Raw genomic sequence first — 25,384 nt, forward strand, 5'->3', positions numbered from 1 at the left:
GAAATTCACAGTTCTAGGAAATTTAATATGTCTTTATGGCTACTCCCTCACTTTTAAACTGGTATGTATTTGATCAGTTTGGGTTTTTTTCCCCTAAATAACATAGATTACCTTGCACAAGTAAACAAAATTGCCATTCAAAAGAGGGACAGAGAAGTCACTTACCCATGGATATTATTATTAATTACAAAGGGTTAAAAACACATTCATTCAATTAAAAAAATAAAAGACAAGGGCCAACTTCCAGAATGATGATGGAATGAGGAACACAACAGACTCTCCCCAACAAAAAAGAATGTAACTAGGGAAAATTATTAAAAATATGAATAAATAACGGTAATCATTTAAAATTTCTGGAAATTATCCTAAGGGCATCCAGCAAATGGGGAAACATTCATTCCAAAAACAAAACAAAACAAAACAAACAACCCATTATGTCTTGGTAAGAACAGCAAGAGACTGTAGCATTTGAACCAGGACCTACTCTATTACTGTCCCACCCCTCAGCTCGGTGTTACAGAACTTCTATCCTGACTCTATGCAAGCAAGAAGATGGAAGCTCCCTCTTTCCACAGCTCCCAGGCTAGGGCTATAGTTTTATCCTGAGAGGGGTAGGCTGCTATATTTCTCATCCCCTCAACCCCATGTGGCAAAAGCTCTGTTCCAGGCATGTGGGTCAAAGAGGGCAAGGGCTCCCTTCCCTCACACAGCCCCCACTCATTGAGTAGAATCTCTATTCCGAGGGCAAAGGCTCCCTTCCCTCACACAGCCCCCACTCATTGAGTAGAATCTCTACTCCAAGCACAGCAGGGCAAAAAATTGGGGGAGCCCATTGTCCCTCAACCAATTTGCCTTTAGAACCATTGTTCTACACCAGGAGGGCAAGCTGATAAGACCAGGTGCTACAATCTCCCTCCAGTACCTGCTTGTAGAAGAGGGGTATCACTTCAAAAGGAATAGGGGCACGCCTAGCTCTGGTTCATCAGTGCAGAGGTTCTAGTCAGTGGGGAGAGGTATACTATTGGGACAAAACTCCACAGCCCTGCCTGAGGAGACTGACTATATTTGTAATAGTATATGAAGAATGTCATGCCTTGGGGCATTGTCAAAAACAATGGAGAGCAACTGAACGGACATTATATCTTTATAATAGTAGAAACATGCAAAATGTCAGAACAATCAGAAGTCTAACAGAAAGACCCAGGGAAATAAACAACCAAGAGGAGCTCCCCTAGGGTTATGGTCAACTCTGGGCTTCATGAAGATTGTGTACATGTACTAGACTGCAGCCACTCAGGACAAATTAGGACAGGATATGAGGCAGACTTAAAAACATCCCCCCAAAACTGCACACAGATCAACCAACATAAGGCAGACATCTCACGGGTACTAAGGGCATAAACATCACCTCTGACCAAACACGGACTGACGATAAGCTACTCTGACTCAGAGACAATGCCTAGGAAGCCAGGCTTAAAAATAAAGTCATACACATCTCTGACAGTCTGGAAGAGTGTGTGCATGCCCAAGGCCATGCCCTTCCAGGAGTAATTGGAGAGGAAAAAATCTACTAAGCTACTAGATTTCAGCTGGCTGAATGTAGGGGCAAAAATATAAACTCCCTGAACTGTTAGAGCAGCTTTGAAGTCATACATATATCCAGGGGTTAAAAAGTAAAAGTCTAATTGGCCAAGGAGGCTTAAGCACAGTTTTTGACCAATAAATGCCTTATGCTGAAGTAAGGGCAATCCTTAGGTATCCGGGCAAAAAAGATAAAATAAGAAAAAAAAATTGGGGCAGAACATCAGAGATTGTTGTTGCCCACCGTGGAGGGAAATAGACTTCAAAGAGGGCAGTTAAGTCACTAAACAAATAAATGCCCAAGTAAACAGTGACAAGATCAAGCCCCTGGATGTAGGCATGGGGCATCAGTGTCCAAAGTTGCTACATTATGTCATTTAAAATGGCCAGCTTACAACCAAAAATTATGAGAGGGAAAGAAACAGGAAATTATGATCCATGCGCAGGAAAAAAGGCAGGCAAAAGAAACTGTCCTCAATGGGCCCAGGTGGTAGTCTTATCAGATGATGACTTCAAAGTTGCCATCATAAATATTTTCAAAAACTAAAGGAAACCATTTCTGAAGAATTAAACAAAGATATGACAATGACATCTCATCAGAGGAAAAAAGATAGAAATTACAAAAGAGACCAAGTGGAAATTCTGGAGTTTAAAAGTATGATAACCAAAATGAAAAATTTACTAGAGGGAATCAACAGTAAATCTGAGACACCAAAAGAAACAATCAGTAAACTTAAAAATAGATCAACAGAGATTATACATCGTGAATAACAGAGAGATAAAAGAATGAAGAAAAATAAAGTCTCAGACAAAATTGGTATACCATTGAGAACACTGACATACACATAATAAGAATATCAGAAGAGGATGAATAGAAAAGGACAGAAAAAATACTCAAAGAAATAATGACTCAAAAAAATTTTAATTTCTCAAATTTGATAAAACAAAACAAAATATTCTACACATCCAAGAAGCTCTATCAACTCTAAGTAGTATAAACACAGAGATCTACACCTAGACACATCATAGTAAAATGCTGAAATATAGGGATAAAAAGAAATTCTTAAAAACAGTAAGATTAAAACAATTCATAATGCAGAAGAGAACAACAATTATAGCTGCTCTCTCACTAGAAACAATGGAGGTCAGAAAGGCAGTGGCGGACATATTCAGAGCACTGAAAGTAAAAAAATCCTCAACCAAGAATCCTACATTGAGCAAAACTATCTTACAAAAATGAAGGCAAAAGACATTCCCAGATTAAAGGAAAAAGAATCTGAGAGAATTTCAGTAATTTGCTAGGAAACTTGGCTTATAAGAAATGCTATAAAGAAGTTCACAGGCTGAAATCAATTGCTACCAGGTAGTAATTCAAATCCACATGAAAGAACAAAAAGCTCTGGTAGAGATAATTATGTCGGCAAATATAAAAGAAAATATAATGGCATATTTCAACTTATTTCTAATATTAACTGATATAAAATTTAATTGTATGATACAATGTGTACGTAATTGTATTTTGCAGGCTGTAGCTTATAGAAATATAATGTAGTTGACAATAACTATATAAAGTGTGTGAATAGGAGCAAAACTGCATTGAGTAAGAAAATGACACCAGATGGTGACTTGAATCCACAAAAATAGAGAAAGCCAGAGATAGCAAATAAGATTAATATAACAAGTCTATAAATATATACTTGTTCTCTTTTCTTCAATCAGCTTTTTAAAATAGAAATAAGATTATATAAAATAATAATTATAGGAATGTATTGTTGGATTTGTAACATAAGTAGGCATACTTTGTGAAACAATAACAGCACAAAAGGGTAGAAGAAAATGGAGCTTTATAAAAGCAAAGTTTTTATGTTTATTGAAATTAAAATTGGTATAAATCTAAAGTAGATTTTGGTAAGTTAAGAGCATATTGTAAATTCTAAAGTAGCTACAAAGAAAATAATTTTTTAAATACGATTTAAAAAATAAAGGTTTTAAAATGTTTCACTGGAAAATATCCCCTTAATACAAAAGAAGATAGTAAAGGAGAAACAAAGAGGGGGAAAACAAAACAAAACAAAACAAAAAAGGAAAATGGCAGCTGTATTATCAATCATATCAATAACATTAAATGTAAATGGGTTAAACCATCCAATCAAAAGGCATGGTTTATCAGACTGCCCTAGAAAAAAACAAATTCTCATAAACCAGAATTGTCACAAGCTTATTCCTAATTTATCATTGACAAAGGAATTGAGAGTATTACTATTGGCTTATGGAGATTGATAAAAATTCACCCCTCTCCCTCAGGGCTGGAGAGAGGCTCAATGTCCTTGAAAGCAGATGGCATTCTAATACCTAAACACAACTGGGTGTCTCTGGGCAAGGGAGAAGGGGAGGAGGGATCTGGATAGACAACCTATGGTATCTACTAGATCTGTGCTAGGGATTAGGGTTTTTAGAGATGAATAAGGTACTTTATCTTCAAGGAAGTTATAGTTTATTAATAACATGACTATGACTGTCCATGGTAACCAGTACATTGCCCTGTCAATGACTTTAAAGCCATGGGTTTATAAGAAAATGAGACATTAGTTAAACTTGTTGACTCTCATACAAACTCATCTCATTCCCTTCATTCTGACCAAGACATTCTGTTTAGCCACCATTGAAGATTTAATCAATCAGGCTAGAGGAGACAAAATTTAGATTCAAAGACACAAATAGGTCGAAAGTAAAGGATAGAAAAATATATTTCAAAAGAGAGCTGGAGTAGTTCTACTAATATCAGACAAAATATATTTTAAAACAAACAAAAAATGTTACTAGAGATAACAGAGAAATTCCATAATGATGATAAGGTGATTCCATGAGGAATATATATAGTAACTGTAAACATATATTCTCCTAACAACTAAGTCCCAAAATACATGAAGCCAAATCTGGAAGAATATATGGGTAAAAGGGATTATTTAACAATAATAGTTGAACATTTCGATACTCAGTTTAAATAATGGATAACAAGAGACAATTAGGAGAAAAGATGGTGGAGGAGTAGGGGACCCTATTCCAACTGGTCCCCGGAATTGAGCTGGATATCTACCAGACCACTCTGAGCACCCATGAAATCAGCCTGAGTTGTAAGAAGATCTGGATCTCTACAAACAGAATATTGCAGACGGTTGGTTTCAAGGTATGAAGGGGGAGCCGTGATTCCACGGGCAGATATTGGAAGGTAAACGGCAGTGGGAGGGAGCCCAGCTGTGGGGGATCCTACACTGCTGGTGAGTGACAGCCTTGTGCTCTGGGGACAGGCACAGACTTGCAGACCAGTAGCAGTGGGAAAGGGAATTTAGGGCAGCCCGCGGGGTGGAAACCCGGAGCAGCGGGGTCGTGCGTGCAAACTGGGAACGGCTGGTGGTTTTAGAAGCACAAAGGGCAGAGACGTGCCCCAACCTGGAGGCAGGACTGGGGGCACTGCGGAGGGGCGCACAACCCAGGACGCTGCAGTTTATAGCAGCACAGACAGAAATGGAGCTAGTGTGGCCTGGAGAGCTCACTGAAGAACAGACTGCGATCTCTCTGCTCTGAGGCAGAGGGTTGGAAATGAACTCTTCTGCTCTGACTCTTGGAAGAGATGCAGAAAGCCACCAGGGAAAACTACCAGAGAACAAAAGCCCCCAAAACTGGTTCCCACTGAGCCTAACCCTGCCACAGGGCGGGCAGGGCAACTCTGCCCAAACAGGGTTGCCTGAGTAACAACGTGGCAGGCCCCTCCCCCAGAAGAGAGGCTGGGAGAATAAGAGGCCAGCAACCCTAAGGTCCCTAGAAAACAGGTGCATCTTGCTTGGGTTCTGGTCAATAATTTGGACTCTATACATTCCCTCAACCACCCATCAACAGAATGACTAGGAGGAGGAACCCCCAAAATAGGAAAGACTCAGAGATTATGACTTATGCCGAGATTTACAAATGGATGCATATATAACCAAGATGTCAGAGATGGAATTCAGGCTAGCAATTGTGAAAACAATAGCTAGAATGGAGAAATCAATTAATGGCAACATAGAGTCTCTAAGGGCAGAAATGAAAGCTGAATTGGCAGAAGTTAAAAATGCTATCAGGATCCAATCTAATCTAGATAATCTAACAGTAGGGTAATTGAAGCAGAAGAACAAATCAGTGACCTGGAAGACAATTTAATAGATAAAAAGGGAAAAGAGGAGGCCAGGGAAAAACAACTCAGAATCCATGAAAATAGAATCAGAGAATTAAGTGACACCATGTTCCAATGTCAGAATTATTGGAATCCCGGAGGGAGTGGAGAGAGAGAGAGGACTAGAAGATATATTTGAGCAAATCATAGCAGAGAATTTCCCTAATCTGGGGAATGAAACAAACAGTCATGTCCTAGAGGCAAGATCAAGGAAAACAGGCCTCCCAAGATCAAGGAAAACAGGCCAACACCCTGGCATGTAATAGTAAAACTCGCAAATCTTAGAACCAAGGAAACCATCTCAAGGGCAGTTAGGGGGAAGAGATTCTTTACCTACAGAGGGAGGAACATCAGAATAACATCAGACCTATCCATAGAGACCTGGCAAGCCAGAAAGGCCTGGCAAGACATATTCAGGGTACTAAACGAGAAGAACATGCAGCCAAGAATATTTTATGCGGCAAGGCTGTCATTTAGAATGGATGGTGAGATGCAGAGATTCCAAGACCAGCAGAAACTGAAAGAATATGTGACCACTAAGCCGGCCCTGCAAGAAATATTAAAGGCCTTCTATAAAAGGAGAAAGTCCCCAAGAGTGATATACAACAGAAATTTACAGGGACAATCTATAAAAACTATGTCTTCACATGCAACATGATGACAATTAATTCGTATCTTTCTATAATCACTCTCAACGTGAATGGCCTAAATGCTCCCATAAAACAGCACAGGCTTGCAGACTGGATAAAAAGACAGGACCCATCCATATGCTATCTACAAGAGACTCATTTTGAACCTAAAGATACATCCAGACTGAAAGTGAAGGGATGGAGATCCATCTTCCATGCCAGCAAACCTCAAAAGAAAGCTGGAGTAGCAATTCTTATATCAGACAAATTAGATTTTAAACTAAAGTCTGTAGTTAGAGACACAGAAGGACACTATATCATTCTTAAATGGTCTATCCAACAAGAAGATCTAACAATTGTAAATATCTACACCCCCAACATGGGAGCAGCCATCTACATAAGCCAACTGTTAACCAAAATAAAGAGTCATATTGATAACAATACATTAATTGTAGAAGGCCTCAATACTCCACTCTCAGCAAGAGACAGATCATCTAAGCAGAAAATCAACAAGGAAACAAGAGCTTTGAATGATACACTGGACTAGATGGACCTCATAGATGTTTATAAAACATTCCACCCTAAAACAACAGAATACTCATTCTTCTTGAGCGCACATGGAACTTTCTGCAGAATAGACCACATACTGGGTTACAAATCAGGTCTCAACCGATACCAAAAGATTGAGATTATTCCCTGCATATTCTCAGACCACAGTGTTTTAAAACTGGAACTCAATCACAAGAAAAAAATTGGCAGAAGTTCAAACACTTGGAAGCTAAAGACCACTCTGCTCAAGAATGTGTGGGTCAACCAGGAAATCAAAGAAGAACTTAAACAATTCATGGAAACCAATGAGAACAAAAACACATCGGTCCAAAACCTATGGGATACTGCAAAGGCGGTCCTAAGAGGGAAATACATAGTCACCCAAGCCTCACTCAAAAAAAATAGAAAAATCCTGAATTCACCAACTAACTCTACACCCTAAAGAACTAAAGAAAAAGCAACAAATGATGCCTAAGCCATGCATTAGAAGAGAAATAATTAAGATTAGAGCAGAGATCAATGAATTAGAAACCAGAAACACAGTAGATCAGATCAACAAAACTAGAAGTTCGTTCTCTGAAAGAATTAATAAGATCAATAAACCACTGGCCAGACTTATCCAAAAGAAAAGAGAAAGGACCCAAATTAATAAAATTGTGAATGAAAGGGGAGAGATCACGACTAACACCAAGCAAATAGAAACAATTATTAGAAATTATTATCAACAACTATATGCCAATAAACTGAGCAATCTGGATGACATTTCATCCAGATGCCTTCCTAGAAACCTATAAGCTGCCAAGACTGAAACAGGAAGAAATTGACAACCTGAATAGGCCAATAACCAGTAACGAGATTGAAGCAGTGATCAAAAACCTCCCAAAAAACAAGAGTCCAGGGCCTGATGGATTCCCTAGGGAATTCTACCAAACATTCAAAGAAGAAATAATACTATTCTACTGAAGCTGTTTCAAAAAGTAGAAACAGAAGGAAAACTTTCAAACTCATTCTATGAGGCCAGCATTACCTTAATCCCCAAACCAGGCAAAGACCCCATCAAAAAGGAGAATTTCAGACCACAATCCCTGATGAGTATGGATTCCAAAATCCTCAACAAAATCCTAGCTAACAGGATCCAGCAATACATTAAAAGGATCATCCACCACAACCAAGTGGGATTTATCCCTGGGATGCAAGGGTGGTTCAACATTCGCAAATCAATCAATGTGATAGAAAACATTAATAAGGAGAGAGAAGAAACATATGGTACTCTCAGTTGATGCAGAAAAAGCATTTGACAAAATACAGCATCCTTTCCTGATTAAAACTCTTCAGAGTATAGGGATAGAGGGAACATTCCTCAGGTTCATAAAATCCACCTATGAAAAACCCACAGAGAATATCATCCTCAATGGGGAAAAGCTGAGAGCCTTTCCCTTAAGATCAGGAACACGTCAAGGATGCCCACTCTCACCACTATTGTTCAACATAATACTAGAAGTCCTAGCAACAGCAATCAGACAACAAAAAGAAATAAAAGGTATTCAAATTGGCAAAGAAGAAGTCAAACCCTCTCTTTTCGCAGATGACATGATACTCTATGTGGAAAACCCAAAAGACTCCACCCCCAAATTACTAGAACTCATACAGCAATTCAGTAATGTGGCAGGATACAAAATCAATGCACAGAAATCAGTTGCTTTCTTATACACTAACAATGCAACTGTAGAAAGAGAAATTAGAGAAACGATTCCATTTACAATAGCACCAAAAACCATAAGATACCTCGGAATAAACCTAACCAAAGAGGTAAAGGACCTATACTCTAGGAACTACAGAACAGTCATGAAAGAAATTGAAGAAGACACAAAAAGATGGAAAAATATTCCATGCTCATGGATCGGAAGAATAAACATTGTTAAAATGTCTATGCTACCCAGAGCAATCTATACCTTCAATGCCATCCCGATGAAAATTCCAATGACATCTTTCAAAGTGCTGGAACAAATAATCCTAAAATTTGTATGGAATCAGAAAAGACCCCGAATTGCCAAGGAAATGTTGAAAAAGAAAAACAAAGCTGGGGGCATCACGTTGCCCGATTTTAAGCTATATTACAAAGCTGTGATCACCACGATAGCATGGTCCTAGCACAAAAACAGACATATAGACCAATGGAACAGAATAGAGAACCCAGATATGGACCTTCAACTCTATGGTCAAATAATCTTTGACAAAGCAGGAAAAAACATGCAATGGAAAAAAGACAGTCTCTTCAATAAATGGTGCTGGGAAAATTGGACAGCCACATGCAGAAGAATGAAACTCGACCATTCTCTAACACCATACACAAAGATAAACTCAAAATGGATGAAACACCTAAATGTGAGACAGGAATCCATCAAAATCCTAGAGGAGAACATAGGCAGTAACCTCTTTGACATCGGCTGCAGCAACTTCTTTCAAGATACATCTCCAACAGCTAGTGAAACAAAAGCAAAAATGAACTTTTGTGACTTCATCAAGATAAAAAGCTTCTGCACAGCAAAGGAAACAGTCAACAAAACAAAGAGGCAACCCACAGAATGGGAGAAGATATTTGCAAATGACACTACAGATAAAGGGCTGGTATCCAAGATCTATAAAGAACTTCTCAAACTCAACACCCAAAAAATAAATAATCAAGTCAAAAAATGGGCAGAAGGCATGAAAAGACACTTCTCTGAAGAAGACATACAAATGGCTAACAGACACATGAAAAAATGTTCATCATCCTTAGCCTTCAAGGAAATTCAAACCAAAACCACATTGAGATTCCACCTTACACCAGTTAGAATGGCAAAAATTGACAAGGCAAGAAGCAACAAATGTTGGAGAGGGTGTGGAGAAAGGGGAACCCTCTTACACTCTTGGTGGGAATGCAAGTTGGTACAGCCACTTTGGAAAACATTGTGGAGTTTCCTCAAAAAATTAAAAATAGAGCTACCCTATGACCCAGCAATTACACTACTGGGTATTTACCCCAAAGACGCAGATGTAGTGAAAAGAAGGACCATATGCACCCCAATATTCATAGCAGCAATGTCCGCAATAGCCAAACTGTGGAAGGAGCCGAGATGCCCTTCAACAGACGAATGGATAAAGAAGATGTGGTCCAGATATATAATGGAATATTACTCAGCCATCAGAAAGGATGAATACCCAACTTTTACATCAACAGGGATGGGACTGGAGGGGATCATGCTAAGTGAAATAAGTCAAGCAGAGAAAGTCAATTATCATGTGGTTTCACTTATTTGTGGACCATAAGGAATAGCACGGAGGACATTAGGAGAAGGAAGGGAAAAATGAAGGGGGGGGACTCAGAATGGGAGACGAACCATGAGAGACTATGGACTCTGAGAAACAAACACGGTTCTAGAGGGGGGGGGATGGGTTAGCCTGGTGATGGGTATTAAGGAGGGCACCTACTACATAGAGCACTGGGTGTTATATGAAAACAATGGATCGTGGATCACCACATCAAAAACTAACGATGTATTGTATGGTGACTAACATAACACAACAAAACTTAAAAAATTTTTAAAAATAAATAATGGATAACACAAATAGGCAGAAGATCAACAAGGAAATAAAAGACTTGAACAAGACTATAAAACAAATAGATTAACAGATATCTGTACAGCACTCCACCCAAGGACAGTATAAGATACACTCATCCTCAGTGCACATGGAACATCCTCTAGTATAGCTAAAAAACAAGTCTCAAAACATTTAAAACACCTGAAATTGTACAAAGAATATTCTCAAACCAAAATTAAATTAAACTAGAAGTCAATAACAAAGAAAATTTGAGAAATTCACAAATATCTTTTTAAGTAAGTCTCCTGTATAAATGAGTCCAAGAAGGAAATAACAGGAAAAATTAGAAAGTGACTTGATGATTTAAAATGAAAACATTGTATACCAAAAATGGAATGTTATTAAAGAAGTGCACAGTGAGAAATTTATGGTCAGATGATGAAGGGAAAGGACAAGTAGAAATACAGTGATTTATTCAGTAAGGAACTTGGGCTGGAGTTAGAGGACCAGATTCTTGTTTGGAGTCTGTCATAAAGCTCCTGTGTAACTTCATAAGTCACTGAAACTCCTGAGATCTCCATTTCCTCATCAATAAAGTAAGAAGATTGGGATAAATATCTCCAAGATCTTTTCCAGCCTTTCATTCTATGGCTCTTAGTTAGCAAACATCCTAACAAGCTTTTCTATTTCCTTCTGTGCCTTCAAAAAACAGGTGAAACTCACCAGCATCTCTGTTTTCTTGTCACGTATGATGCTAGACCATCTTAGATTTGCTGTTCTAAACTTCATTATTTGTGTTTTTTTTAAGATTTTATTTATTTATTTGACAGAGAGAGAGAGAGAGAGACAGCAAGAGAAGGAACACAAGCAGGGGGAGTGGGAGAGGGAGAAGCAGGCTTCCCACTGAGCAGGGAGCCCAATGTAGGCCTCGATCCCAGGACCCTACCCTGGGATCATGACCTGAGCCAAAGGCAGACGTTTAACAAATGAGCCACCCAGGCACCCCTAAACTTCATTATTTCAACACAGACTCACCAATTACTCCTTTTTGTATTGCCTTGTTCCTCTCCTAATCATCCCTTACTTTTAAAACTGGTGTTTCCTTTCATGTTTGAATATTCTTTTCCCTCCCTGTATGTAGTACTGGTGTATTTTTAAAACTTCCTTCTCTGGCTTTACACATTTAGAGTTTCATCAGTGACCATTTGAACTTTTCTGTTTTTGATGGACTCCTTCAAAAGGTGTTGGCACTTTGGTCAGTTTAAGAATGGTTTGTGGGTTGGGTAGTGGATGAGAAATCCACTTGCACTGTCAAAAATGATTATGTTGGGCGCCTGGGTGGCTCAGTTGGTTAAGCGACTGCCTTCGGCTCAGGTCATGATCCTGGAGTCCCTGGATCGAGTCCCACATCAGGCTCCCTGCTTGGCAGGGAGTCTGCTTCTCCCTCTGACCCTCCCCCTCCTTGTGCTTTCTCTCTCTCTCATTCTCTCTCTCTCAAAAATAAATAAATAAATAATCTTAAAAAAATGATTATGTTGACAGGTAACAATTTTTGCTCTGGATCTTAGTGTAGACTGGCAAATTCATATGTGATGGCTTTCCTTAGGAAAGCAGCTATTTCTAGCTCAATAGAAAGGTATTTAATGCCACTGAACTTGCTACATTTCTATTTCTTGAAATACAGTAGGAAAATGGGAAGGAAATTAGGATGGTGAATACTTTTTGCCAACACAAATAAAGACAGAGAAGAATGAGAGGCCTAATGGTCTCAAACACTTATATCAAATCTTTTCCTTAGTCTTCATCAATAAACTATCATTTATTAGGTATTCTTAGGTGTGAGCATCAAGCTCAGTATCACTGACCCAGTGGTCTTAGACTTAATCATACATATATTTTAAAACTTTTCTACGTAGATCAAGACTGGTTTACATCACTGAGGGGGGATTTGAACACACAAAAATGAATGGGAAGGGGAGTAGTTAGGGTCTTTTTGTGTAGCTAGAAAGGACTTTAAAAACGGGTAAAATCCTGAAATGGTAGATTGTGTATTCTGGATGCTTCTCTGGAATTCTTTGTCCGCAGCCAGTGGCCCCTTCTCCTCCTGCTTAGTAGGGCCTATTTAACCATTTGAGTCATTCTGTCCTCTCTTCCTTCTCCTCCCTCCAAGCCTGCTCCTCATTTAAAAGAAAAAAAAAAAAATATATATATATATATAGTTCACTGACATCACACAACTTGGTGTTCTCCCTCCACCAATCTTTGTACAAGTTTTGCTTCTAATTATAAATAAACCTGTACACCACTCCAACCTCACCCTCCAAAGGATTTCAGGCAGCAGTCAAGAGGCAGTCTGAAGGACAGGCAGGGGGAAGGGGTATTTCATTCAGTCTTTCCCACACCTTAAGTGTCCTGTGTGATTCTGGAGCTGGAGGAAATGACTGGGAATGTGATGCTCCAAAAGACCACCCTGCCATCGGTGTTATAAAGGCAGAAAATGTTCTGTTAGCCCAGTTCACAGTAGTTTAAAACTCAGGGTAGAACTCCCTTCCCTTTTGAAAACTGCCTTGAGGCTTTTGAGAACCACAGACAGTGTGTGCCTTCAGGGCCGGCTCATTCAGGGCACTCCCAGGAAAGGCGTGAACCCATTCAGGAAAATGTGTTCCTGGGGGGAAACTGCTTTGCAGCTCTTTCCTCAGCACCTGCAGATGTTCCACAAAGTTGAAAGTAAGCTTATGCTTTTGGGAGTTCAAGCCCATGCCCCTGCCACCCTGGTTTCATTTACCTCCTCAGTGCTGCACTGGAATCTTTTTTCCCCTGTACTTTTTACTTTGATTTTCTTAGATTTACAGTAGAAGTACTCACTAAAGCCAATCCACTCTCTATCGGCTTAAAATTGGTCAGTGGTGAGACAATATAACAGAACTGAAACTCGAAACTGTGGACAGACTCACTTTTCTGGAGATGAGTCTGCCTATTTAGGGTGACAGTGCGTTGTCAGTATTCTGGAACTGGCAGAATCAATTTCCTTCCCGGTATTTTCTACCTCAGTCCCCGGGGGTGGAGTGGGTTGGGGGCTGTGCAGAGCAACCTGAAAAACCTTTACAGGCATATACATTCTGGTGGGGAAGAGTCAGTGGTTAAGGCAGTGAGCTAATGGAGAGAGGTGTGGCTTGACTCTCAGCAAGAGCACTCTGAATGCCAGGAATTCACAAGTGCTGGCCCTGGTGGTGAGAAATTCCTGCTGAGTGACAATGAGGGAGGAAGGTTCAGAGCAAATTCTTCTGCTTATCCCTGGGACATCTTCCCCAGCAGGTGGCCCATTCTTTTTTTCTCTTCTCTTACCTTCTTCTCTTCTCTTCACTTCCCCTCTTCTCTTCTTTCTCCTCTCCTCTCTTTTTTCTCTTCCTCTCTTTTTTTTTGCCATAAAAGATTTTAGTTTATTTAATTTAACAAAAAAGATCTCTTACTCAACTATCTTTTGTTTTGCATATTTTCCAATTTTAACAATGTGGCACAGGGGCACAGGGAATTCATTTTTTTGAAGACTTTATATGACACACACACACACAGAGAGAGAGAACAAACAGGGGGAGTAGCAGAGGGAGAGGGAGAAGCAGGCTCCTCACCGAGCAGGGAGCCTGAAGTGGGACTCGATCCCAGGACCCTCGGATCACGACCTGAGCCAAAGGCAGATGCTTAACCAACTGAGCCACCCAGGCGCCTTACCTGGCACAGGGAATTCTTTATGCTAATGTTATAGCTCCTTGGTTGAGCCCTAACACCAATATCTGCTTCATTTTTTTTTTTTTTTGAGTATAGTTTACACACAATGTTACATTAGTTTCAGGTGTACAACATAGTGATTGGACAAGTTTATACATGATGCTGTGCTCACCACAAGTGTGCTACCAACTATCACAAAAATGGACACACAGATCAATAGAATAGGAAGCCAAGAAATAAAATCACACTTATATGGTCAATTAATCTTTGACAAAGGAGGCAAGAATATCTGAGGGGAAAAAGTCTCTTCAATAAATGGTGTTGGGAAAACTGGACAGCAACATGCAAAAGAATGAAATTGGACCACTTTCTTACACCATACATAAAAATAAACTCCAAATGGATTGAAGGTGGCACATTCTCACTACCCATTTCTTGTACCCCATGTCTCTGTCCTACCTCAGTTTACTTCACACAGCCAGACACTTTCCCATGGTGTGCTCTCTGTCCCTTGGATCTCCACATAGCTTGGCTCCTCAAAATCACAGCTGTCTTGGCCCAGTGCCATCCTGCAGTAGAGCTCAACCACCTGCCCTAAGTTACATCTCCCAGCCCTGCCTGTTGTCACCCTCTATTCTGTTACCCTGTTTTATTGTCTTCATAGCACCTCTCTATGAAATGATCCTGTTTGCTTCTGTGGTATGTTTTGTTTCTTGCTTTCCTCACCAAAGTGTAAAGTCCAGAAAGGCAGGAACCTCATCTTTCTGATTCACTGCTACATCCCCAGTGCCTGAGAAAGTACCCATTACACTAGGGCCTCAAAATATATGTGGAATGAATGAATTTATGAATAAATGGGAATCACTCTAAGTAAGAAGATATCAACTATATTCAGAAATGAAAATCTGAGCCCTTCGTTAGGTCCTTTATGTATCCTACCTCTATATTTCCATAAAGAGAGTAGATAGAGGTGCATATATGGAATATTTCTCAGGTCAGACTGTGAAGTCAGGGTGATCAGGTCAAGTAATTGACTTTAAATTATCACATATTTGGATACATTTCTCTTACACCCAGCTTATCCAAGTAGGTAAGCACACAGACCCTGAAATGCACTGCTGAGGCCATAATCTGGCTACATAACTGGCTTAATAGTGTGACCTTGGGCAAATCAGTCTCTCTCTGTGCTTCACTTTTTTTGCCTGTAAAATGAAAATAGCCAGATTACTTCCCAAATTGGGTTGTTGTGACAATAACTGAATTAATTTAAGTAATATGCTTAAAAGAGTGTCTAGCATGTCATAGCACCGTAAACGTTTTCTATTACTATTATCATTCTCATTTTTTATACTGTGCTTCTAAGTCATGGGAATTTGAACCATTTTTTTTTTTTTTTGGTCACAGATTCTGAGAGTCTGGTGAAGGCTATAGACCATTTCTCACAATAATGCTGTTAAAAACATAAAATAAACTACATAATATTATAAAGGAAGCAAATATATTGAAATATATTTATCAAAATTTTTTTAAAAACTGTGATATAGAGGGGCACCTGGGTGGCTCAGTCAGTTAAGTGTCTGACTCTTGGTTTCAGCTTAGATCATGATCTCAGGGTCATGAGATCAAGCCCCTCCTTGGATTCCATGCTCAGCAGGGAGTCTGCTTGAGATTCTCTCCCACTGCCCCTCATCCTGCTCACTCTCTCATGCTCTCTCTAAAAATAAATAAATAAATCTTTAATGAAACCTGTGATATAGAAATATATCTCCTTTTTAAACACACTGAATTATAAGATATATTGGCAGGACTCATAACCACCAAAATTTTAAAGTAGTGAGAAGTATGAACAATAGTTCAAGATATTGGCAGCAACAATGAAAATATTTGTGATTTCTATTAGCAACAAAATCACAGTTACTGCTAATACTGTGGTGGTCATCACTAATAATTGAAGGGAAAGCTAAATTCTATTTAGAAGTTAAAGAAAATGAAGATGCTAATTTTTTTTTTTTTTTTTTTTTTTTTTGCAGTTCACAGATACTGATGGTATCCACAGTTGATGTAATCCAAAGTAAGAATTTCTGCTACTCGTACTGTTGGCTCCTCTAACAGCTATCTCAGGGTAGTTTGGCAAAATATACATAATTTTTATATGTGTTTTTTTAGAAATGGGTGTGATTTGACTCCTAGACATATAACCAATAGAAATGTCCATGCACATATGCACACAAGAATGCTTATGACAGTCTGTCTGAAATGGCAAGAGACTGTAAATAACCCACTTATCCATTGACAAAAATCTGTTAGTAATTTTACTAATTTGCACCCTATGAAATACAAGTTTTGTTTTTGTTGGTTTGTTAAGGAAGAAGATAAAAGCTGAAAATTGTCTCCATGTACTGACATAAAAGACACTCTTAATAGCATTATCCCATTTTTGTAAAAACACAATTAATGGTATAGGTATACTGGTTACTGTGGTTATGGGGGTGGTTGATTATGGGAAACTTTCACTTTCTACACATTTTGGTAATCCTTTTTCCAATAAGCCTGTGTCTTCAATTATCAAAAATATGATGATTATTTTTGAAAAATCAAACCCAGCCCTCTCAGGTTTCCTGGCATCCAGAAACTTATATTTTAATGAATGTGTGGAAGACCAAAAACATATTTATTACCATTTGCATGTTTGTGGGAAGTCTCAGACAGACAACCTCTGGGGTTTTTCCTAGAATTCCTACATAAAAATGATGCTGTGCTTCTCAAGCCACGGTCTATTGGTTTAGAGTTACTCAGACATGAACTGAGTGTTTAAACTCAAAATCTTTTAATCTCAAAAGCTTTGAAATCCTTTTGGTCCATTTGGTTTAGTCTGCTAATATTCCTGTTTCTGGACCCCTCTGTCTACCCCACTCTTTAGGATTGGTGCTCCTTGATGTGAGCCCAACTGCTTAAACAATGTCCAGTTACCCATTTCTTATTCTTTACTCTACCTGCAGCAAAGTATTTCTTTACATTCACTGCCCTCCACAGGCTCAGTCCATTCCTGCCATCAGCCCTCATCCTGCTATTAGGGAAGATAGCATACTTCAGGTTAGGGAAACAACTGTACAGCCATATCTGCACATCCATATTTAAGCATCACCCTATAATGCCAAATCGATGACAACAATTTGTTTCAGGAATCCATGCTTCTAAAAAAAAAAAAATTGCCACCTCCTCTTCCTTTCATTTGCACACCTTGTCACCTCTCAACTCACAGAAAGTTAGCTCCTGCCTCCACCATGCTTCTCTCTAAAGTCTCCAACAAGCTCCATGCATGCTGCCGTTCTTTTCTCATTTGTCCTCATGAAATCTGATACTGTTGCTCATTGACACATTTGTGGAAGTTTGTTCTTCTTCACTTCTGGAACATCATGCTATTGATTTTCTTCTTTTTTCTCTTTCATAGATCCTTCTTTTTTTTAATTTTATTTTATTATGTTATGTTAATCACCATACATTACATCATTAGTTTTTGATGCTTCATAGATTCTTCTTTTCCACTCTTAAAGGTCAGCATTCTTCAGGGCACCATTTATGGCTGTAGAACTATGGCCCATAAGCACCTCCAAACTCAGCATGTCGAATCCTAAATTTAGCACTTTTCCTCCAAATCCTCTCTTTATTCTCCACTTCCTACCCCAATGCACGATGCCTTAGCTTTCTATTTGTTCAAGGCCAAACACTGAGCACCTCGTTAGCATTCTCCCTCTTACTCAGCCTCATAACCCAACCTCCCTTTTTATTCTATAGCTTTTACCTCCTTAAATCTCTTCAATTGGTGCTCGCTTCGGCAGCACATATACTAAAATCTCTTCAATTGATCTATTTTACCCCATTATTGCCTTAATTCAGAGTCACATTACTCCTTACCTGGGCAACCACAACACTCTCCCAGCTAGCCTTCTTGCCTGTAGTTTTGCTAGCCTCTACTTACAAATGCCTATGTGATCTTTCTAAAACCCAAATATGATTATCTCATTTTCTTAGTTAAATTTTATAGATGCCCACTGCTTTTACCATAAAACAATTCATTGATCAACCAAGGCCTTTCATGATTTAGTTTCTGCCTAGTTTCTAGGCTCATTTCCTACCGTACCTACCACAGATGGTTCAGTTCAGCCATGTGACATAATTTGCTGCTGAATCTATGTCTCATGTCTATGCATTTATACAATGGTCTCTTACTTGAAGTACCCAATTTCCACACATACTTCACTACCATCATCATACTTATCCATACACACATCTGATATAAATCTAGCTAATGTGAATCTATCCTTGAAAACTCAGTGTCACCTACCCATATAGCTTTCCTTTATTTTCACCTCTTACCATCAATTTAATTTAAATCTATCCTGTGCTGTCACTATCATGGCACTACCTCCTCCACTAGGCCAGATACTTCAAGCACAGAAAAAAAAAATGTCTTATTAGATTCCATATCACCAGTACCTATTGGGTACTCAACAAATATTTGTGGAATAAATAAATGGATGATTTACTTTATGATACAAACCCATTCACTTCCACTACTCCATCCCCACACTGCTAATCAGCTCATGGCACTCTCTTCCTGACATGTCTCCTCCATGCCACCATGAGAATAAAGTCTAAACTCTTTAATCTAGAACTTAAGAGTTCATACCTAATCCCAAACTTCCTTTCCAGAATTATTTCTTATCACATTCCCTGCCATGGATCATTTGCTACAGCCCTTCTCTATTGTGCATTCCTCTCTGAATTCTTAGTCTCATTTCAGACCCTGGCTTACTAAAGGAAAACCAAAAATCATTCTTATTTGGGAAATTCTGCTCACCTCAGGAAGTATTAATTTCTCCTTCCTTTCACTTCTAATACAAAATTCCTTTATTTAGTGTTAATTATATTTTGCTATTTTTATATACAATTGCTCCCCGTTGAGTTATAATGTCTCTAGAGACAAAGAATTTGTCTCACTCCTCTCTGCTCACTCTTTTCTATTCCTAACCCCTGACTTGCAAATAATTGGTAACAATTGGTAATCAATAAACATTTGTTAAATCACAAAAATTTAGCTGGGAAATTTTACCTTATTTAAAAACAAGTTTAAATTGTGAATCCCCTAAAGCAAAATTATAAGTTCCATATTCTATACTACACCTGGTTTACTCTAGGCACTGCAGCTTCACAGGAAAAGAATAAACAACCAGAAATCCTGGTCACAGGTAACAAAAGTCAAGATTGGCAAGGGAGACTACATGAGACTAAGAAGCTTCTGCACAGCAAAGGAAACAATCAATAGAAGGAAAAGACAACATATGGAGTAGGAGAAGATATTTGCAAATCATATATATCTGATCAAGGGTTAATATCCAAAATATATTTTAAAAATACTCTTACAACTCAATAGCAATAATAATAATAATCTGATTAAAAATGGTCAAAGGACTTGAATAAACATTTCTCCAAAACGACATGCAAATGACCAACAGATATATGAAAAAGTATTCAACATCATTAAGTATCAGAGAAACAAAAATCAAAAGCATAATGACAGCTCACTTCACATCTGTTAAAATGGCTATTACTAAAAAACAAAAGATAATAAGTGTTGAAGATGTGGGAAAAAAGGAACCTTTGTACACTGTAGGTGGGAATGTAAAATGAGATAGACACTATGGAAACCAGTATGAAAGTTCCTCAATAAATTAAAAACAGAACTAATATATGATCAAGTCATTCCACTTCTGGGTATATATGCAAAGGAAGTGAAATCAGAATCTTGAAGATATCTGCATTCCCATGTTCACTGTATCATTATTCACAATACCCAAGATATGAAACAACCTAAATGCTCATCAGTGAATGAATGGATAAAGATGATGTGGTATATGTATACAATAGAATATTATTCAGGCTTAAAAAAGAAGGAAATCCTGGAGCACCTGGGTGGCTCAGTCAGTTAAGTATCTGCCTTCCACTCTTGGGAACCTTGGGATTGGCCCTGCGTCAGGCTCCCTGCTCAGCAGAGAGTCTGCCTGTCCCTCTCCCTCTGTCTTTCCACCTACCTCTGCTCATGCTCAGACTCTCTCTCTCAAATAAATAAATAAAAAATCTTAAAAAAAAAAAGAAGGAAATCCTGCCATTTGGGACAACATGGATGAACCTGGAAGACATCACGATAAGTAAAATAAGCTAAACACAGAAGGACAAATACTACATGATCTCACGTTTATGAGGAATCTAAAATAGTCAAACTCATAAAAGCAGTAGAATGGTAGTTGAGGGGAAAGGGAAATGGGAAGACATTGGTCAAAGGGTACAAATTTTCAGTTCTGCAAAATGAATAAATCCTAGAGATCTACTGTACAGCATAGTGCCTATAGTATACTTAGCAATTTGTTAAGAGGGTCTTATGTTAGGAGTTCTTTTCACAAATAATAATAATAATAAATAAAAGTGGGAGGAAACTTCTAGAAGTGAGGAATATGTTTATGGCATTGACTAAGGTGATGCTTTCATGCGTGTATACTTATCTCCAAATTCACCAATAGTACACATTAAATATGTACAGCTTTTGCGTGTCAACCATACCTCAATAAAGTGTTTTTTTTAAAAAAGCCTGGAAAATACAAATATCACTTTTACAGTCACAGGAAAAAGTTCCCTAAATATCTTAATAACATTATTACCACCCAAAAACAAGGTACAATTTAATATATAAGAATGGATATAATATGTGAAAGTAATAATAATAATAATATCCTATTAGGAAAGCCATGCTTTCTGTGAAGGCAGCATTTGTTCCAGGAGATTGAATATACATTTCCTTTATTGATTTTAAAAGAAATGGAATATACAAAGAGTTACACCTCAAGATCTATTTATAGGTATTTTTAACAAAGATTCAAGGATGTCAATAAGGTCAAAGGAGGCAGTGATATTGGAAAAGACAAATCTCTTTTGGGGACATTTGTAGCCAATAATAAGAATTTCTTTATTAATACAGAACTCAAAGGAAAAAACAAAGCTGGCATCTCTGGTTTTCTTTTTTTTTTAAGATTTTATTTATTTATTTGAGAGAGAGAGTGGGGAGGGGGCAAGGGGGGCGAGGAGTAGAGGGAGAGGGAGAGGGAAAGAATCTCCAGCAGACTTTGTGCTGAGCACAGAGCTTGACTTGGGCTCAATCTCCTGACCCTGAGATCAGGGTCCTGAGATCAGGGCCTGAGCCAAAACCAAGAGTTGGATGCTTAACAGACTGAGCCACCCAGGCACCTTGGCATCTCTGGCTTTCTTAAAACAGCCTTGACTTTGCACCCCTAAAAATGCATTCTCTCCTCTCAGCCTGTCCTCTACTTCTTCCATTCCTCTCAGAAGCCCAGGGAAATTCCGATGTTCTCCTGTGTCACTGACCAAAGATGAGCACATCAACTTTGGTAGAAGTTGCTAGTTCCCTGGTGACTGTGTCAGAAACCCATGTATTTCTCCAGGTATTACTCAACATGCCATACCTTCAGTAAATAAACAGTTTTGGCCTCCTTTATGGTTCAGACAATAACAACACAAACGAATATAGGTGAAGGTGGAGGTTGGGGGTAGGGATGAGGTCAGGGTGGTAAAGGGGAGACAGAGAAAGAGTGATATGAAGGGACATCCCCTTCTTGACTCTGGGCACGGCTTTTTTTTTTTTCCTCTCTCTCTCTGAAGTATCATTTTGCATCAAACCCAGCTTAATGAGCTTAACCCTCTGTTAGACCCTGTAGTGGGGTTACAAAAAAATTTTCCCAAACTTTTGGAATCAATCTATTTTTATACATGGAAAACAACTGGAAAATAACATAGGGCATTTTATTATCAAAGGTCAGTTATAATCAAATGATTCAGAATTCTTGCTTTGAGTAGTCAGGATGAAGCGTTGCAGGAGCCAGAATTTATTAAGAAGGTTTTTCTGGTGAACGTGGAGCCTAAACTTATTTTGGAAATGTAAACTATTTTGAAAGGCAGAGTACAGGCATCAACACATCATAAGGAGCTTGGCTAAATAACTAAGTAAATTGGGCTTGCTTTCCTACAAAATCCTAGAAACTTGAAATATCTTAAGGATTTCCCAAAGGTCAATTTATCTTAGGCTTTACCTCAATTCTGTTTTCTTTCCCAATATTTAAAAACTCTAATAATAAATTTACTTTGATGTTATGCTTAGTAACCTATCTTTGTGCAGTCCTAGGAAACATGAGCGAAGAAATAGTAAAAATAAAATCTTAAAAAATAAAACGGTCCTTTTCCTCTTTTCACTTTCCTTGTCCTTCCTGAGGAATGTAGTATAAAGACATTAGGTAGGACTGAGCCAGAGGGTCACTAAAACATGGGGTGTAGGAGGAACATCTTGATATAAAGTGTTGGAGCCCATAAGTGGTAAGGGTGGCATCCACACAGGAGTCATAACCCAAAAAGGGTGAGTAGGTAGTCCATGAATAAGCGTGGCTTGACGGGACCCCTGGGTGGCTCAGTCAGTTAAGCACCTGCCTTCAGCTCAGATCATGATCCCAGGGTCCTGGGATTGAGTCCCATGTCAGGCTCCTTGCTCAGCAGGGAGCCTGCTGCTCACTGTGCCCATTACTCCCCATGCTTGTGCTCTCTCTCTCTGACAAATACATAAATAAAATCTTTTTTTAAAAAAAGGAGGGGGTGGCTTGGGCATGAATGGGAGAGCCTGAGCAGGGTTAGTAAGACTTCCACAATAGAGTGAGGCCTGAAGTGGCCCAGTGAAAGTGAGAAGGGAACCCAGATGAGTGTATAAACTGGCCATCCTTGCAGGGAGCTGGGAGGAAGATATGATGTATCTGAGTCCAAGAAAGATACAGAGGGCATCAATACAGAAGATAGTGTAGTGTAGGGCGTTGAGGCCCAAGTAGTAGATGAGGGGGGTATCTACATGGGAATGCAGCCTAGCTTGGGTGTGAGGAGTCTAAGTAGGCTGATGAGGGTTCCACATAGGGGGGAAGCCCTACACAAGTTGTCTGTGTCCAAGTGGGATGAAGAGGGGAAGTCCAGTGTCAAATGTTGTAACTTGAGCAAGGTGAGAAGAACATTGGAACCTATAAGGCACAAGAGGCCTTCAGCCTGGGGATGCAGTCACTGCAGGACATTTGAGTTCAAATGGTATTAGGCTGAGGTCCACTTAGAAATTATGGCAGTAACAATAGGAAACTAGTTACAAACAGGGAGGTTGATCAAATAAGAAGCATATTCAGGATAACAGAAGCCTACTTTCTCATTGTTGGAAAAGAGAGTTACAAATATAGGAAGGAAGAAAATTGGAATAAATCACGTGGTGTTGGATTGGAAATAAAAATAATTGGCATTAAAATACGGATTTTAATATATATACACAAAGAGATATAGATGAAAATGTGTGTGTATGCACACACATTCACACACACACACACACACACACATATTCCTCACTAGCTCTGTTCATTGAGAGGGCCTGGGAGCAGTGACATCCCAAGAACAATGAGCACATCCAGCTTCTAGATCATGGTGTCTACCAATCATCCACTAAAAGGGACCAGAACTTCTTAGAGAAACATCTGATTCCATATCTGGGGTTGGAAAAGCACAAAATGAGCCTGGAACATTTTGCTAGGCCATAAAGTAAGAAAGCGCTCAAAGAATGATGAGGTTGTATCAACAGACACAGAATCCAGATTGAAGAGGCTCCTACTGGCCAAACTACAGACAATTTGGACAATTAAAATAAATAATGATAGTAATGCATTTTAATCTATTGAATAAAATGGGAATCCATAAGACTAGGTTAATATAAATAAGTGAAAAAATAAGTAGGAAGTTTGATTTGAAATGAAATATTTACTTAGTTTCAAAGCAGTCTCCCCCCCACCCCAATACATATGATTTATAAAGGGGAAACAGTAACTTTACAGTGGATGATACCTTAGTGTGGTGAGATCACCTTAATAAAATGATCAAATTGGCACCATCAATATGGCAAATCAAAATTACATGCTACCTGATAGGAAGCGACAAGAAGAACACAGCATCACTTCTGTACTGTTGCCTGCCAAAGAATAATCTGAGTCTGATCATGATGAAACATCAGAGAAAATCAAACTGAAGGACACTCTACAAAATAACAAATCTGTCGTCTTCCAAAGTGCCCAAGTCACGAAAATCAAGAAAGATGACTAAAGATGGAAGCACACTAAAGAGACACAAGTAAATGCAATGTGTGATTCTGAACTGGACCCTTGTCTTATGAAGGACATCATAGGGACTAAAAGCTAAAACTTCAATAGGGGGATAGGACAGGGTGGTAGAAGTGTGTCAATGGAATTTCCTGACTTTCATGGTTGTTACATGTGGTTATATAGGAGAATGCCCCTGTTAGGAATTCAAATTTTCAAGTAGAGAAGAATATCTTGCCAATAACTTACTCTCAAATGAGAAAGTTACTCTCACTTTTGAGTCTTGTCACTTTTATGTATGTTTGAGATCATTTCAGAATTTTAAAATGGTAAATTGGTCATACCATGTGCTCTGGACTGGCAAGGGTCTGACTGAAAAAGGCCTTAAATGGAGTCTCTGCTGAGTGACTCAGCAGGGAAGGACACAAGACTGCAGGATAGCATACCCTACGCCACCCGGCAACCGAGGGAATGACACATCTGTGTGTTCTCATAGCAGAGATGTCCTGATGTATGTGCAGGGCAGTCCTTTCTTGTTCTGAGTCATCAGGTAAAATGAGCTTCCTTTGATCTTTTCAGTAAAAATGATTTAAAAAAAAAAAAAAAGCCCTTCCCTTGGGCCCATTCTCATGTAGGTGAGCCTCTAGTAATGGGATGGCTGGGGAACAAACCTGAATTTGCAAAGTTAAAACCTGGTTTGACCTTAGCCTCTCTGAGAACCCATCCTTCCTACTTCACTGGTTGCTATGAGCATCAAATGAGATATGCGTGGAAAGCCTTTATGGAGTGCTATGTAAATGCTAGTATTACAGTGGTTGTTTCCCACCATCAGAGCTTACATGAGGCAAAGTTAACAAGTAGATGAGTTTGTTTTT

This window comes from Zalophus californianus, chromosome 10 (genome assembly GCF_009762305.2).
Source record: "Zalophus californianus isolate mZalCal1 chromosome 10, mZalCal1.pri.v2, whole genome shotgun sequence".
In the NCBI taxonomy this organism is placed as follows: Eukaryota; Metazoa; Chordata; class Mammalia; order Carnivora; family Otariidae; genus Zalophus; species Zalophus californianus.